Source organism: Acomys minous (assembly GCF_964271855.1).
Source record: "Acomys minous genome assembly, chromosome: 1".
NCBI lineage: Eukaryota > Metazoa > Chordata > Mammalia > Rodentia > Muridae > Acomys > Acomys minous.
The window spans coordinates 57,725,874-57,743,880 of NC_140483.1; the positions used below are offsets into that span (position 1 = coordinate 57,725,874).

The following is an 18,007-nucleotide window of genomic DNA, read 5'->3' on the forward strand; positions in this document are numbered from 1 at the left end:
CTAGGCATTGCTCACAGCCTCCATGCCCGGCTCTGTGCTGGGCACCAGGACAGCATGTCAGGTATGAGACACTCCTCCTCGCTTCGGAAAGCTGAGACCTGCAGGTAGGCCAAGGTGGCCTTTCTTCAAAGAGACTTGTCAGGCACTGTGATCCAGGCAGTGTGCTTGCCTCTATACAGCAGTGAGCTAACGGGAAACAAGCTTTGCCCAGGTGGACACAGGGGCAGAAAGTTCAACGGGATGAGCTAAAGCAACACCAGGAGATGTGAGGGCAGAGGTCTCTCATAGAGTTCGGGGAGCTAGGAAGGCTAAGGGAGGGAACTGGATGGACCGCCAGGGGCAGAATAGTCCAGCAGAACTCCGGAAGAGCGTGTGCTCAAAACTACGCAAGACACAGAGGCTGGAGTAAAACAGGCCAACAGCACCAGTCCTCTGTTCCGTCACCCTTCACCCATCCCGCCCCTTCCCAGCTCTACACCAATCAAAAGGGCAGCAGGCTCTGTTGCTTCTCCAGCTCCCACCTCGCTCTCTCACACAGTTCAGCACCCATGCCCACCTTTAGGATGGCTCCCGTGGTATAGGTATGAATAGATATGGCCTCCATAGATTCATGTGTGTGGCACCACTAGGAGGTGTGGCCTTGCTAGAGGAAGTGCGTCACTGTGGAGGCGGGGCCTTTGAGGTCTTAAATGCTCAAGCTATGCCCAGTGTGAAACACATGCAGTCTCCTCCTTGCTGCCTGCAGATACAGACATAGAACTCTCAGCTCCTTCCCCAGCACCATGTCTGCCTGCACGCTGCCATGCTTCCCACCATGATGAGAATGGACTAAAACCTCTGAAATCGTAAGCCAGCCCAAATTAAATGTTTTCCTGTATCAGAGTTGCAGTGGTCATGGTGTCTCGGCACAGCGATGAAAACCCAAACTAAGATGGCTCCTCCCTCCTCAATTAACCTATCAGTCACTATCCGCCATTCACAGAGGCTAAGTAGTCCATCATAGGTGTGCCTGGAGGCTTGTCTCCCAGGTGATTCAAGGGCTTGCCAGGCTAACACCACTAACCACCACAACACTGTCCTCTGTCAAGTTGACGCTCTAAACACATCACTTAAGTCATTACCTTCCATAATCTCAAGACCATTTTATTATACAACCTCCCACTATTTTTATTTATTTATTATTTTAGGTTGTCTTCAAAAACCCCTAGTCTTTAATAATTTTACCCCCCCCCCCTTTTTTTTTTAAATGTATGAGTGCAGGCCACAAGAGGGCATCAGATCCCTTTATAGATGGACATGAGCCACCATGTGGTTGCTGGAAATTGAACTCAGGACCTCTGGAAGATCAACCAGTGCTCCTAACTACTGAGCCATATCTCCAGCCCCCAATTTTAACAGCTTTTAAAAGTCCAAAGCTTAAGCCTCGTCTGAAACCCAAAGGGATCTCTTACATGTGAGTTCCTATAAAATAAAAGTTACATACTTGTAACACATAATAGCAGAGAATTAACATTCCTAACCAAAAAGGGAAGAACTAGGGCATAGCAAGGAATGATCAGGACACAGTAAGACCCAAACAACAAACACTACATCCTGTAGCTCCATGTCTGGTACTTTGGGTTCCTAATGAAACCAGCTGGGCTCCTAAGGGACTGGGTAACCATCCACCCCTCCATATCTGATGCCTATAGCACAGAATTCTTTCTCGAGTCAACCCAACTTTCTCGAGTCTGCATGTAGGTTTCCTCAGTGGACATCCCACATTTCTGGCATCTCCAATATCCTGATCTCCATAGCAACATAGGCATCACACACAGTTGACTAGCAGGGACTTTGGCTCTGCCACACATCTCCAGGCCACAGGTGCTCTCTGTAACAATGGATCAAGATCCCATGGCTCCCCCAGTCTTCTTCCTTTTGTATCCGAGGGGACATATTACAAGAACCACTCCATGATATGGTTAAGGTTTTTCTTATAGATAAAAGAGGGAAACTATCCAAAGGCTAGAGCAGCGTCCTAGTGAGAGAGTGGGAGAGAGGAGGGGAGATAGTGAGATAGCAAGAGACTGAGCATAGCGAGAGAGAGAGAGAGAGAGAGAGAGAGAGAGAGAGAGAGACAGACAGACAGACAGACAGACAGACAGACAGGAGAGAGAGAGAGAGAATAGCAAGAGCAGAGACTAGCTGGGCGATAAGGATGAGTAGTTGGGAGCAGAGAAGCCCATGAGCTGGAGGGAGTTTAGGGGAGGGGAGGAGGTTGGAAGTTTGGGGAACTATAGTTTCCTCTGGACTTGACATTTTCATGTCTGTAAAACCTGTACCACATGGGTGATCCAACTGAGCTCTGCTGTCAGCTCAGGATGGAGCCTCTGCTAGCAGTGTGTATAGGGCATGGGGTATGGGGTGCCCTCAGGACACCTCTCTTATGGTGCAGTACAGAAGGTTGCTTTTCAGTGGTGTTGACCTCTAACAACTGCAGCCACTTTCTCGGCCCCAGCTTGAGAGCCTTCCCCTCCATGAGAGTTTCTCTGCCAAACAAATTGATCCATTATTCTTCGCCGCCCCCCCCCCCAGACAGGGTCTCTCTGTGTAGCCTTGGTTGTCCTAGACTCACTTTGTAGGCCAGGCTGGCCTCGAACTCACAGCGATCCGCCTGCCTCTGCCTTCCAAGTTCTGGGATTAAAGGTGTGCGCCACCACGCCCGGCCCATTATTCTTAAACTCATTTTTATTCAAGTTCCCAGGAAACAGGTAGAATGAAACCAGATTCTGGGCCAAATATCACACGATCTTCAGTCAAGCTCTTGTTGCTGCTGTCTTTGACCCTCTTAGAAACCCCATGAGCCAAGCCAAGCCTCCGTGGCCAGTGAGGCTTCTGTTGGCATTCTTGTCTTCCAAACTCCCACGGGAATGGCCCATAAGCTCTGCTTCCTTCACACGAGAGCTTTTTATTTAGCCCAAACCTTTCGTGGTTCCACGTTCTTCCCCTAAACCGTTCCAAAGGCTTAAGAACTACCCAGGCTCATCACAGCAATGAGCTCATGTCCCTGTGTCAGTTTTCTGTCTTAGTTTCTATTCCCATTGCATGGTAAGATACAAAAGCACCCACACACACACCCCTCTCTCACACAACAGTAATAATTCATACTTGTTTAAAGTACCTTGACAAAGGAAAAGGGAAGAAATTATTCATTCCAGATCACAGTTCAATAAATAATAATAATAATAATAATAATAATAATAATAATAATAATACTTGTTTAAAGTACCCTGACAAAGGAAAATCAATGAAGGTTAATTTCAGCTCACAAGTTCAAGGACCAGTCCAACAGAGCAGAGACGCCTGCAGCAGGCAGTCATATCCCAAGCACAGTCATGAAGCTGATGATAAATGTTTATGCTCTGCTTGCTTTCTCCTTTTCACACAGTCCAGGAGCCCAACCTCAATTTTAGGGCTGGGTCCTCACATCACAGGTATAACCAGAGGCCAATAATCCCTAGCAAGTGTGCCTGGAGGCTTGTCTCCTAGGTGATTTGAGCGCAGTGGTCCTCACCTTTCGTATGGCTGCTACCCTTGAATACAGTTCCTCATGTGGTGCTGACCCCCAACCATAAGTTTATTTCCATTGCTGCTTCATAACTGTAATTTTGCTACTGCTGTGAAGAGTAATGTAAATATCTGTGCTCTCCGATGGCCTCAGGTGACCCCTGTGAAAGGGTCGTTAGACTCCACCCCAGAGGAGGTCATGACCCACAGGCAGAGAACTGCTCTTCCAGAGGGTGTCAAGGTGACAACACTAACAGTCACAGCAGTAAGGTGACCAATTGGGTGCAGTGGCAGAGGTTACAGTGCCAACTACTTGACAGCGCAGAGGCAAAATCCAGAGCCATCCTGGACAACATAGACCTTGTCTCTAAGCTAAATAAATAAAAGGCCCAGCCTAGGGTCTTCCCCAAGGAAGGAGCCAATAGCTGTACCTCTGTGTTCATCCCACCTCAAATCCCAAGAAACCTCATGGGTCCGGTATTAGCCTTTTCGGCACCTTCAGTGTCCACTTCCTGGTGACGTCAGTGTCTACTTCCTCGTGACATCAGCACATGACAGAGCCAGCCAAGAGGACACCTGTTCCCGTACCCTGCTGGACTGGAAACTTAGCATCCAGCACCTCCTCCTCCCTCAGTGGCTCCCTCGTTCTTTTTTCTCTATCACGGCTCCCAGTTACCTGCCAGGTACTGTCCTCAGTAGCGCCACTTGTGAACATGGCCCTGGCTTAGCCCCACCTGCCCTTAGGAGCTCCAGCGCCTGTGGCTTTAGCCTCTCCTGAGGTTTCAGTCGGTAGCAGATGAGGAGGCTGGGGAGTTGCCCATTAGTCATTCTTTCACAAATTCCTGGCCTGGATAGAGACCATTGATAGAGTAATTACTTAGGATGTGCAAACCCTTTCCCCATCCTTTCTAATGCCTGGACCCTTGAGGAGGACAGAGGGGACACAGATTTGCATCTAGGGATACAGCAAATTCAAATCCCTCCGCCCAGTGCTTCCAGCTGAGTCAATGTGTGCACATGGGCATGACCTCTCCGGGCCTTCATTCCCTTCTCTGTGAACCAGTGGGTGATGGTGCTCTTCACAGTGTCCCCGAGGGCCACATCGAGGACTCCATGAAGCAGTGACTTGCTACCCTCCCTCTCCATTCTCTACAGCAGGAACTCCAGAGTGTTCCCTTCCCAGGGGACCCGGCCCAGGAATTACAGTTAGAAATCATGTTTGCTTTTCTTTCACTCCTCACCTGTGATATGATCTCAGTAAGAAGGTATTAAATCGAATCTATTTAAAATATCTAGGGGCTAGAGAGATGAGCGCACTGACTGCTCTTCCAGAGGTCACGAGTTCAATTCCCAACAACCACATGGTGGTTCATAGCCACCTATAATGTGCTCTGGGGCCCTCTTCTGGCCTGCAGGTGTACGTGCAGGCAGAGCGCTGTATACACAACCATAAAGAAGTCTTGAATTATCTTAGTGAGGCTTAAAGAGATGGCTAGCTGAGAGGGTTTGTTTGTTGTTTGTTTGTTTAATGTGCATAAATGTTTGACCTGCATGTATGTCTGAGCAGCAATTACATGTCAGGTGCTTGTGGAAGCAAGAAAAGGGCTCTAGGGGAGCTAGAGCTGCCATGGAGGTACTAGGAACGGAAGCTGGATCCTACAGAGAGACAGCCAGTAGTCTTAACCGCTGGGCCCTCTCACCAGCCCTGGGCGTGGTGTTTGTCTTGCATTGTTTTCCAGGAGCTTTAAATGTGGCTGATGTAAACATAGAAAGGGAATTCATGACAAACAACATCAGGTCACAGGTTACTCAGGGTAGCCTGGCTACCTTCGGAGGGAGTGAGCCCCCCCCCCCCCGCCCATCCCTAAGAGCATTCAAGCAGACTGGGAGACTGATAAGAAGGCTGGGGTGCTGGAGGCGCTACTGGCTGCAACAAGTCACAACAGGTTCCTAAGGAAGGCAGCCAGATCCACTTCCAGCCGGACTCTATTCCCTGCCCCCACACCTCAGTCACCTGCACATGCCCTGCTCATGGAGGGAATCCACGAATCCACGGGTGAGAGTCGCAGCCAGTCTAGTCTGAGTATGCCAGCAGCAGGCCTGCAAGATCTTAAATACTAGAGTAACAAAACCCACGGAGGAGAGCCACCTGTCTCTGCCACCTGAATGCTGAGATTAAAGGCATGTGCCCCAGTATCTGCATATTTTTATTAAAACAAGCGTGTCAGAAATCTTTTTAGAGCTTAGCATGGTAGCACACACCTTTGCACACACCCATTTGGGAGGTAGAGGCCAGCTTTGTCTATAAAACAAGTTGTAGGACACTCAGGGTTTTTACACAGAAACCCTGCCTCAAATAACAAAACGGGGTGTGTGTGGGTGGGAGGTCTTTTAAGTTGGGCACCTTGCCACTGTCCTAATGCTTGAGAAGTTGAGAGAAATGGAGCCCTTGAACCCAGGAGCTAGCTTGGACAACACAGTGAGCGCCAATCTGTAAAAGAAAAACAGAGAAAAGAAAAGAAAAACAAACAAACAAAAGCAACAACAGTTCTTTCCTTATAGAACACAGTCTTCTAATCGAGGAGAAAGCATCCGTTTCAGACATGACAAGACATAAGTAGGCATTGGACACTTGCGTTTCAGAGTTTTGAGCAGAGACAGCCACAGAGGGAGCCACTGTTGCAGAGGACTCTGCCTCCCCACTCCCCCCCCCAACAGCCCCACCCCCACCCCCCAGTACCTGCAGGTGTTTCCAGTCTCCTGAGCTGAATGGGACTTCCACCTCTAGGCTCAAAGGTGTCTGGAAGTCTCTGTTAACATAAACAGGAAGCATCTGCTGTACTGGGAACCTGCTGGAACTCACCTGCCAGCCAGGCCTCCCTCTCAAGCAGCATGCTGGGGCCCCACACAGGAACCCACCTACCCTACCAGGCCCCCCCTTCCCAGAGCAACATGCTGGGGCCCCACACAGGAACCCACCTACCCTGCCAGGCTCCCCCCTCCCAGAGCAACATGCTGGGGCCCCACACAGGAACCCACCTGCCCTGCCAGCACCCCCCCCCCACCTCTCCCAGAGCAACATGCTGAGGCCCGACTCCCTTGAACTCAGCCTTCTTCAGACTTCACTGTGCCGTCTTGTTTCCCGCTCTATGCCCACAGGTGTTCCTGGTTATAGCGAGACTTTGGGGAGCTCCAGCATGTACCGCTGGCCGGCCTGTTGGCCTGTTCGCTGTGCCCACTCCTCAGCAAGGTGGCCCCTGTCCTGTCCTCTTTTGCATGCTCCACAGTGTTACTAACTGATGGTCCACTTACCCTGAAGAGGCCACCTTCCTCAAGCCTTTACAGCTCTTGCCTGGAGGTCCTTTCCAACCCCCCACCCCACCCCCTGCAGCACCTCTATCCCAGTTGCTACTCAGTGAGCCTTGGTCAGGCCTCTCGAACATGCTGGAACTCAGTGCTCACATCCCTACCATGAAAGCGGACCCTCGATGCCTGAGCGTTCAGGAAGTGCTGGAGGTGGAACCCAAGGTCTTATTTATGCTAAGCACGTGCCCTAACACTAATGTACTAACACAGAACCCTGGTTCTTGAAACTGGGCCCCAGATGCCTTCAGAATGCCCTGCCTGTCTTGAATACCATACCAACCTCTCCTTATACTGGGCTTGCACATACAGGGACTTGCACATGCTAGGCAAGTGTTCTACCGCTGGGCTACAAAACCAGCCCCACTTTAATGCTTTTAACTTAATTTTTTTAAAAAAGACTTATTATTTACATATATCCTGCCCACATGTGTGCCTGCCCATCAGAAGAGGGCATTAGATTTCACTGAAGATGGTTGTGAGTCACCATGTAGTTGCTGGGAATTGAACTCAGGACCCCTGGAAGAACAGACAGTGCTCTTAACCTCTGAGCCATCTCTCCAGCCCAACTTAATTTCTGATTAGCATGCAGAGTAACAGATTTCCTCATGACATACTCTTTGCATGTGTGTGTGGTGTATGTATACACACGTATTTGTCTGTGTATGATGCACATTTGTTCACCAGATGTCAGCATTCTCTTTGTCTCAAGTGCTCTCACCTTATTTGTTGAAGCAGGGTCCCTCCCTGGATGTGGAGCTCTCTGATTGGCTACATTGGCTGGCCAGTAAACTAGGGATTAGACTCTGCTTGCAGCTGTGTCCTGTATGCTGCTGCCCACCCCGACCCAGTGCCAAGTGCTGATCCTGGCTTTTTCCCTGAGTGCTGGAGATCCCTTCACGCTGCTGATGCTGTGAGCGCCTTACTAACTGGGCTGTTTCTCAAGCCTTGACACCATTTCCTTTTTTTTTTTTTAAGATTATTTTTGTTTTATGTGTATAGATATCTTACCCTATGTCTATGTACCATGTACATGCAAACACCAGAAGAGGGAGGGCATCAGATTCCCTGGAACTGGAGTTACAGACTGTCTGTTCACTGCTGTGTGGGTGCTGGGAATCCAACGTAGGTCCAGTGAAGAGCAGCCAGGGCTCTGCTGAGCCATCTCTCCACCCCCGGCTCCCTCCACTTCCTGCCCCCACCTCCCAGCTATAGCATTCCGCTCGCAGAATTCTCCTTTCCACGTTTACATCACATCTTCAGTTACTCTCCCCTACCTTAAGGCCTCCCCCACCCTTCGTGGGCCTCCTTTCAGTTGCATGACGTCTGTTCACACTCACTTCTACCTAATATAACATACAAGAATTAGAGGAAAACGTGCAACACTTCACGAGTCTGCATGTATGTCATCCTTGCACAGGGACCATGCCAATCTTCTGTGTCTCGTTCCACTTTTTTACTATAGGTGCTGCCAAAGTGAGAACTTCAGTGTTTTGGAGAGTTTTTGTTTTTGTTTTTGTTTTTGTTTTTAATGTATATGAGTGCTCTGTCTTCATGCACACCAGAAGAGGGATTCAGATTACATTACAGATGGTTGTGAGCCACCATATGGTTGCTGGGAATTGAACTCAGGACCTCTGGAAAAACAGGCCAGTGCTCTTAACCACTGAGCCATCTCTCCAGCCCACACTTCAGTATCTTATGAGCTGCTTCTCCATTTCTTTCTCTCAAACTCCCCTCGACCAGGAAGCCGTCCTTGGTGTTACATCCTCCAGCAATGCTGGCACCAAGGGCCATGGGACCCACTCACTACCACAAAGACCACCCAAAATATACATGACTTAAGCATCACAGAGCTTAGGGGAGAGATAGCACTTCTAGGAGGGCTGCTGAATCCAGATTATCTAGAAATTTCTAGATAATTGTGTGGCTTGCCCCTGGTCCTCAGGGTTTCAGCACCTGTCGTGTCTCTCTTGGACTCACCTACCTGGGCTGAAGAGGGCATGCTCTCTGCTCGGCTGCGCTCTTCCTCCTGTGCACCCTTCCCCTGAGGCCTTTGTTAGGACAGTAATATTACTTGAGGACCAAGTGACTCCTTTGTAAGTACCAAGGCGTCTTGATGCACAGTAGCCCAGTTTTGCTTCAAAAACTTCCCAAGGGCAGAGAAGGCAGGTGTAAGGACACCTTTCAAAGAACTTGGAACCAGACCTGAAACATTAGCTCCCTGTACATGGTGAATTAAGCAAAACCACAGACATATCCACCTGCCGAGTCCTGTTTTCCTCGGTCATATACTTGGAACTGTTTTGTCTGCCAGCTTATGTTTTAATCCTGGCCAGTGTTGTGGCAGTCAGCAGTGTCCCCAGGGCTGGCAGGGGAGCCAGAATAAGCAGATTTGACTTCTAATCTGATACACACATCTGTTCCGAGTGTTATCAAGCTGGGGAGGTTTAGCTGTGCGTCCAGCCTGAGCCGCCCCTGCTTGCTGCCACCGCTGGCCTCTAACCCCAGGAGCATCCTTTCCGTCCTCTGGGAGCCCAGAGCTGGCCACAGGGTAAGGGGTGTCCCAGGAGGACGGCAGCCTATCGACAGGCCAGGCGGATGTTTTCTCTCCTCGACATTGGTCTGACCCCAGTCTATTGTGTGTGCCAAGAGCAGGCCGTCACCAAGTCTCCTGGCAGGCTCTCAGTGGAGTTGGGGGACATTTCCGGACAGGAGGCACCCATTGTGAATGCTGAGGCTTTGAAAAGCTCTGCCATTCCTTTGGGTTGGCTGGGCTGCAAGAATCAAGAAGGGCAACAATGGAGACTCTGGGATCCCAGGAGGCCAGCTTCGAAGCTGAAGGCTCCAAGGACCTTGACAGACGGAGGATTTGCCCAAGAGGTCTCCCTGGCCCGGCCTGACGCCCATGAGGGGCTTGGGAATGGGAAGTGGAGGAGATCTGTCAGGGAGGTGGTGGGCAGATAGCTACACAGCTGGGGACATCGAGAGCCAGAATTGCATTGTATTTTATTCACAGTTGCTGACCCCTAACCTGAGGATGGGAAAAGACCTGTCACCCTAACACTGAATCCATCCCAGAGGAAATGAAAATTCAGGAATGTTTTGGAGCAGCTCAGTGTTTGCCAGTGGGTGAGTAATGCGCACTGCTGTTAACTGGCTCACAGCTGCCCCCTTACCGCCCCCACCCTGTCCTGAGAAAAAGTATTTATGTCTACGCCTATCTTTGTCATGCCAGTCTGAGATGTGCACTTCAGGCAAGGAAAGGTGTGTGTGTGTGTGTGTGTGTGTGTGTGTGTGTGTGTGTGTGTGTGTGTATTTGTCTGTCTGTCTGTGTGTCTCTGTATGTGTGTCTGTGTCTGTGTGTCTATGTGATTAGTCCCACTGTGAGGACTAGCGTATAGCAAGACCAAAAAATTGGGAAGTACCTATTTCTTATAGAAAAATGAAGTCCCATGGAGGTTAAGAATTGGTCCAGACTACACAACTACTTCGTGGCAGAGCTGAGACTTGAACCCAAGTCTGTGACACTACAAAGTGTACGTCCCAAGCAAAGTCACTCAGAGTTCCAGTACATCAGACATATTTTGATGTCGGCATAGCACACAAGATTTCTGGGCTCCGTTCTCTTGCCTGGGTGGAGGCAGAGATCTGTGCGGTACACAGAGGTGATTCTGAATTGATTGTGTCACAAGTTAGGAAACTGCTTTGGGGCTCTGTCTTAGGACCTCAGCCAGAAAGCACAGCCTGGTGAGAAACCACGAGAGCCCCAGATTACTGCTAGCCCTCAGGATCTCTGCCTAGAGAGGACGACTGAGGAGAAGAGAAGCATTTGGTCCTCTGTGCTGGTTGGTTTTTTTTGTTTGGTTTGGTTTGGGTTTTTTTTTTGCTGTTGTTGTTTTGTTTTTGGGTTTTTTGTTTGTTTGTTGCTCAGATTGACACAAATCTAGACATATCTGGGAACAGAAAAGTCACAAGTGAAGAAATGCCTGCCCTCATCACATAGGATTGGACTGCAGGCAAGGTTGCTGAGCATTTTTTTGGTCCAGCCCACTGTGGTGGTGCCATGCCTGGGTAGATAATCCTGGGGTGAATAAGAAAGCAAACCAAGCAAGCTAATAAATTTTCTTGTGGTTTCTGCTTTGGTTCCTGCCCTGACTTCCCTCAGCGCTGGAGTGTGACCTAAGTTGTAAGTTGAAATAAACCCTTTCCTCTCCACGGCCACAGTGTTATATCACAGCAGTACAAACCTTAATACATTTTCAGTACACACACAGGACTGATCGTTTCAGGAACTCACACACACACACACAGACACGCGCGCGCGCGCGAGAGAGAGAGAGAGAGAGAGAGAGAGAGAGAGAGAGAGAGGGAGGGAGAGAGAGAGAGAGAGAGAGAGAGAGGGAGAGAGGGAGAGAGAGAGAGAGAGAGAGAGAGAGAGAGAGAGAGAGAGAGAGAGAGATGCCTACATAACAAAATCAAGACTAAAAGGCCATTCACCCATGGGGAGGCTTCTGTTGTTCTGTTGTGAGGGCTGGCTGGGGGTGGGGCAGAGCCTCTGAAAGGCCGGGGAACAGATTCCTCAGAACCAAATGTGCAAGCCCCTCCTGCTTCACACTGTCTGAAGGCATGCTATGAATATACAGCCCTGCACCCAACTTCGGACTTTCAGTGACAGAATCACAGTACACCCGTGAGTGCGTGTGCGTGTGCGTGTGTGTGAGTGTGTGTGTGACTTTCCTGTTAAGATTTCTCCTCCTGGAAATTCCAAAATAAATGAAAATATGAAAAGAAGAACCAGGAATGGAATCACTTTGGGGTGCTGAAGATTAAGCCTTTCCACGATCCCAAAGCTACAGCATGCCCAGGGGACGATCCATCCATGGAGTTGTTGGCACGAGAGGTCCATATTTGAGCCTTGCTGAGCCTCACTGTATCCCAAGCCTTCCCACCTCTGATGAGATGAGCTCGCCTCCCATCAGCACCACTGTGGCATTCTGCAGAGTGGGTGGGCATGCGGCAGTCTCCGAATGACCTACAAGAGCCTTCTCATATGTTTTGGGAAATGCCACCAGAGGGCTTCCAGTAGGCTCAGTATGGTTCAGGCAAACCTTATCCTGCTGGGGAGTTGAGAGCTGGGTGTGATGTGAGTGGTTAGGTCTCAGAATCATGACTTGGGATACAGATAGGGTGTCCCTGAGCAGAGGATCGGGAGTCAGGTTGTAACCCTGGCAGGATGGCTTCATGGGTTAAGGGCATAGGGTCCATATCTTCACTGGGCAACTTGCTAACTGAGCCACCCTGGACCACTTAGTCTGCCTCTCTGTGCCTCAGTATCCTGTGTGCCAAATATAACACGCGTACCTACTTCCTAACCTGGAAAAGGCTTGGCACACAGTAAGGAAGGAACCAGTAAGCGCTAGGCACTTAGACTGCCTATCAATGGATAGATTTTTGAGTGTAGGGGAAATCTTCAGTCGTCCTGAGTTTCTGCTTGTGTTCTCGACACATCCAAGGTTAGCCCTGGCCACCCCGCCTGCAGGTGATGATGAGCAAAGCTAGGAATCAGGGTTTCTCAGGCTGGGCTCTCTCCTCTTGCTAAATCTCCCTGTGAACAAGGGCCACGATGAGGTGTCACTGGCTGGATCAGAGGGCATTTCCACCAGTGCCTCTTAAGCCAGGCGTCTGCTTCCTTAGGCTCAGCTTCCGGTCCATGGGAGGTGGGAACATGGGAAGGAGACATACGGGGCAGATGGTGAGTCTCTGGAGTTTTGAACCTAAGGAACAAAGGGAAGGAAGGGGATTCCCTGCCTCTCAGTCCTGCGTGAATCCCAGAGGCAGTAGCAATCACCGTCCACCGCAGAGGCGCTCCACCTGCGTGAGACGCTACACAGGCCTCCGCCCTGCTGCTCTGTTTCCCACTGAGTAGGGGCTGGGAAGGTCCCCGGTGGTGGGTAGGGTATACTACGGAAGTCTCTGGGGGCAAAGATTATGACTTAGTCTTAAGCGACACTACAAATGGCCATCCACCCCTGCGCTCGCTCAGGCAGGCCGGCCGTTCCAGGAGAGCCTCTCCCTCTCTTAGGCCGTGGGGACGAGGGTGGCACCTGCTGTGGAGTGTGAGAGAGCCTGATCTCCATCCCTGGAAGAAAGAGGGTGGGAAGGAGGGATGTGTGGAAGAAGGAGAGAAGGTGCAGAGGGGGGAAGGGAGGGAAAAGCCGGGAGGGAGAGGGAGGGAGACAGGCAGCCTGTGATCCCAGCACTTGGCAAGCAGAAGCATGAGCATCAGGAGTTCAAGGCCAGCCTAGGCTACTAGAAACCTCGGAGGGGAGGAGGAGCAGGGGAGGGGAAGAGAAAAAGGCTGTCTGTTAAGTCAATATTTATTGGAAGGATTGGGGCCACTTAGAGGTGGAGGACATCCTTTCTAAACAAGAGGTCTTAGCTTCATCCCCCTCCGCTGTCAAAAAGAGAGCCTCGGCCGGCTGAGGTAGAACACCAAGACTGCACCCTAGACAGCAACAAAAAGGAGACCCAGAAGAGATATGAGGATTTCCGGCCAGGTACACCACGCTAAGCCTCTTAATTCTTCCCTGGTCTGCCAGCAGGTAGAGGAAGCAGTAGCGTCTGGAGCCACGCCCACTGTGGGAATGCTGATCCTCATTCTGAGCCAGGGCCTGGCCTGCCCCTGGCAAAGCAGTGACTCAAGCTGCCAGGTCCGCACAGTGGAGGAATCCAGGCCAGCAGGAAACAGGTGGCTGCCCTGACACAAAGGAGATGGACACCGACTCTGTTAGAGGGTGGTAACATTTGAGCCGGACCCTAAGGCTGAGTGCGTTTCTGCAGAACCAGGGAGAGCAGAGGTCTCCACTGCACACGGTAGAGGCCCCGTGTGGAAGTGCAAGCAGAGAAGGCAGTGCCATCACCTACCGACTGCTAGAAGCAATGTGTGTAGATCGTGAGAAATGGAGCAAACCACAAGCTTGGCTTGCAGCTCAGTTGGCAGAGTGACTGGATAGGGAGCGGGAAGGACCTGGGTTTGGCCCCCAGTATCACACACGCTGGCACGATGGCACAGCCTGTGGTCACAGCACTTAAGAGGTAGAGGGAAGAAAATCAGGAGCTCAAGGTCATCCTCCATACAGAAAGTTCAAGAAAAACCTAGGATACCCGAGCCCTTGTCTAAAAGGGAGTAGGGAGAGGGATAAAGAAGAAATAAAAATCACTATTATTCATGTGCCACGTCCTCCTAATTAGTCACTGTCACTCCACACTCCGATGCCTTACTTTCAGCCTCTCTTATAAGCATAACACTAAAAAGAATACACAAAAGCTGGTGGGGTGGCACACACCTGTAATCTCAGCACTCAGGGGGCAGAGGCAGGCCGGGGCTATATCATTAGATCCTGTGTCAACACACACACACACACACACACACACACACACACACACACACACATGCACGCACACATGCACAAGAGACTGTGAGACTGTGGAATGCTCACACTTTTCCACCTCCAAGGCAGGCTCAGGGAACATTTTTGAAGATGAGGTGAAAAGATCGAAAGATCCACAAGTAGCAGGCAAAACATTCAAAACATTTGCTGGACATGACAGGGCTATTGTATAAGATCAAACCAGCCAAAATCTCAACGTGAACCGGGAGGAGATTTATAACATCCCACCCCTAGCTGAGAAAATCCTGGGGGATATGACTTCTGGGTGTGTGTGTTAAGTTTTCTTCAGGGGTGTGGCCCTCAAAGGCTATCTGTTCTTTTGTTGATGGTCTACACTGTGAACATAAAAACAAAACAAAAACAAAAAAAAAAATCACACTAAGTGAACTCTGTTTTTTGTTTGTTTGTTTTTGTTTTTAAATATTTATTTATTGTGTATACCGTGCTCTGCCTGCATGTACACCTGCACACCAGAAGAGGGCATCAGATCCCATTATAGATGGTTGTGAGCCACCATATGGTTGCTGGGATTTGAACTCAGGGACCTTTGGAAGAGCAGCCAGTGTGCTTAACCTCTGAGCCATCTCTCCAGCCCCTCCTTCCCCTTTTTTAAAAGAGCTCATGAAGTTGGTAGGAAAAGTGGTGAGGGAGTAGGGAAAGAATTGGAGGGGAAAGCCGGGCGTGGTGGCACACGCCTTTAATCCCAGCACTCGGGAGGCAGAGGCAGGGGGATCGCTGTGAGTTCGAGGGCAACCTGGTCTACAAAGTGAGTCCAGGACAGCCAAGGCTACACAGAGAAACCCTGTCTCAAAAAGAAGACCAAAAAAAAAAAAAAAAAAAAATTGGATGTCACAGGCAGATTTGATAAAATCACATTAAATGTGCCTGCGAATTTTTCAGTTAAAAAAGTCTACAGGGACTGGAGAGACGGCTCAGTTGTTAGAGCACTTGCTGTTCTTCCTAAAGGAAACAAATTTAGTTGCCAGTACTCATATCAGATAGCTCACCGCCACGTGTAATTCCAGGTCCAGGAGAAGAGAGGCTGTTTGAATGCTATATGCACACGGTACACATACACATACTAAGACACACACACAAACACACACACACATAAAATAAACAAAAAATTAAAAAAATATATACAAAGGGGGCTAGAGAGTTTGGTTGGTGCATAAAACTTGAGGACCTGAGTTTGGATTCCCAGCACCGATGTGCTAGGAAAAAAGCCAGAGTAGTGATACACACCTGGAGAACCAACCTATTCAAAGCAGTGAGCTCCAGGTCCAATGAGAGACCCCGCCTCAAAAAATAAGATGAGGAACAATAGAGGAAGATACCTAGTGTTGACCTCTGACCTTTATATGCATGCTAACACAGTGTATCCAAATGCAAGTCCACATATAGGAACGTGAAGACACATATAACACACACACACACACACACAATACATATTGATAGGTGTGGCAATACCCACCTGGAGTCCCAGTTACTCCGGAGGCTGAAAAGGCTGAAACAAGAGTTTCTCAAGTTCCATGTCACCCTGTAACTCAGTGGTATAGTCTTGGCATGTCACAGGCCCTGGGTTTATCCCTAATACCGCATGCAAAATTATAGGTACAGTATGTAGTATTGAGGGGTGTTAGGCTTGGTGGGCAACAACACTTGCTGTGTGAACATACAGACTTGTAAGACCCATGTAAGAAGCCCTGGGTTTATCCCTAAAATACATGCAAAATTATAGGTACAGTATGTAGTATTGAGGGGAGTTAGGCTTGGTGGGTAACAACGTTTGCCGTGTGAACATACCGACTTGTAAGACCCATGTAGAAGGCAGGCATGGCTGTGTGAGTCTATAACCCCAGCACTAGGGGCTGAGGGCAAAGTCAGGTGGATCCTGGGAGCTCAATGGTACCAGCCTACTTGAAAAGGCAAGGCCCCAGCTCAGTAAGAGACCCTGGCTCAAGGCAATGAGGTGGGGAGCAAGAGGAGAAGACATTGGACATCCCTGTTGTGGCATCTTCATGCATGTGCATCCATTATACAGGTATGTACATCTACAGATAACACACACACATCTGTAACACATGCACAGAATTAGAACAATACACACACACATCTATAACATGTGCACGTAATTAGTCAATATGTACTATGTAGGCAGTATGTATTTTTATTTGTTTTGCTTTGAAGTGCTGGTGATGAGCCCAGGACCTCCCACATGAGAGGTCAGTGTTCTGTTGCTTAGCTGTAACCCATGATCCTATAGGCACATAGTGTGGTAAAATTCATATTTCATATTCAACATTATGCTATACTGGTTGAGCACCCCTAAACTGAAGATCCAAAATACTCCATAATCTGGAACTTTGGGAGCACTAATATGACTTTATAAGTGGAAAAGTCTGCACCTGCCCTCATGGGCCAGGTTGCAGTTAAAATATAAGTGTAACAAAATGTTGTCTGAAAGTATCTTCAGGTGGCCTGGCGGTGGTGGTGCACGCCTTTAATCCCAGCACTTGGGAGGCAGAGGCGCGTGGATCTCTGTGAGTTCGAGGCCTGTCTGGACTACAGAGCAAGTTTCAGGACAGCCAGAGCTGTTATTACAGAGAAACCCTGTCTTGAAAAACCAAACCCAAACCAAACCAAAACAACAACAACAAAAAGTATCTTCAGGCTGGGACTATAGCTCAGTGGTGGAGTGTGTACAATGCTTTTGGTTCATTTTCAATAATAGTAATAGAAGAAAGAGCAGCAGCAGCCACCACTGCTTTTAAGTGTTCATTAAGCCTAAATAAGGCAGAGACCTGCCTGCTGCCACATGGCACAGGCAGGCCATACACACACATACACAGAGGCTCACCTGCTGCCATGCAACGTAGTGTGGGAGGAGGAAGACATGCAGAGACCCACCCATTACACCATGCTGCCCAAGTAGGCAGGGAAAGAAGCACAGGGGCCCGCCAGCAGCCATGACGTATGGACAGAGGAGGTCACCCAGAAGCCCACCAGCCATGTGGCCTGCCCGCAGCAGGAGCCACTACACTGTGCAAGTGTGTGATGGGAGAGAAAAGGCAGCAGAACAGTTTGAGCACTGTGAAGAGAGATGGAGCTGGAGACTCGAGGGTAGCGAGGAGCATCCTGCTGTGAGTAGCCAGCCCTGCCACCTGGGGCCATTGGGAAATCCCAGCTTGTGCTGCTGCTAAGGGCCATGTCTGGGCCCTTGGCCATGCAGTGGTTGGTGTTGATGTCTGTGGCTCGTATTATCACTAGAAACCATAGGGACGTCCCTGGTCTGGGCAGCCGCTGGGGGCCATATAAATGTCCAAGGGCTGTGCGAGACCAGCCCCACATCCCTCACTGGTCTCTGTCCTTGGGAGAGCTGGCCCTGAACCTCACCTGGGCAGCACGGCAGAGCTGGCCCTGGTGGCAGGGGCTCAGGTGAGCTGGCCCAAGGACTTGAGCACTGAGAGTTCTGGCCTTGCCACCTCTGCTGTAAAGTGGTACAGGTGCACACATGCACACACACACACAGAGACACATACACATACACACAATGTACACAAACGTCATGAGAGAGGGAGAGCAAACCCTGCCCCTCACCGGCTCCAGCACTAAGGAAAGTAGGCCCTGCACCTCGCCTAGGC

At 49.8% G+C, this 18,007-nt stretch overlaps 1 long non-coding RNA gene across 2 annotated transcripts; it reads left to right on the plus strand.

The window, feature by feature from the left end:
• Nucleotides 1-9,666: 9,666 nt before the first annotated feature.
• On the plus strand, nt 9,667-14,126 carry LOC311593299. Of its 2 annotated transcripts, none has more exons than XR_014777653.1 (3): nt 9,667-9,792; nt 9,929-10,041; nt 13,512-14,126. It is a non-coding gene; the product is annotated as an uncharacterized lncRNA (long non-coding RNA). The 2 variants fall into 2 exon arrangements; XR_014777654.1 differs by having other exon boundaries at nt 13,515-14,126.
• Nucleotides 14,127-18,007: the final 3,881 nt, after the last annotated feature.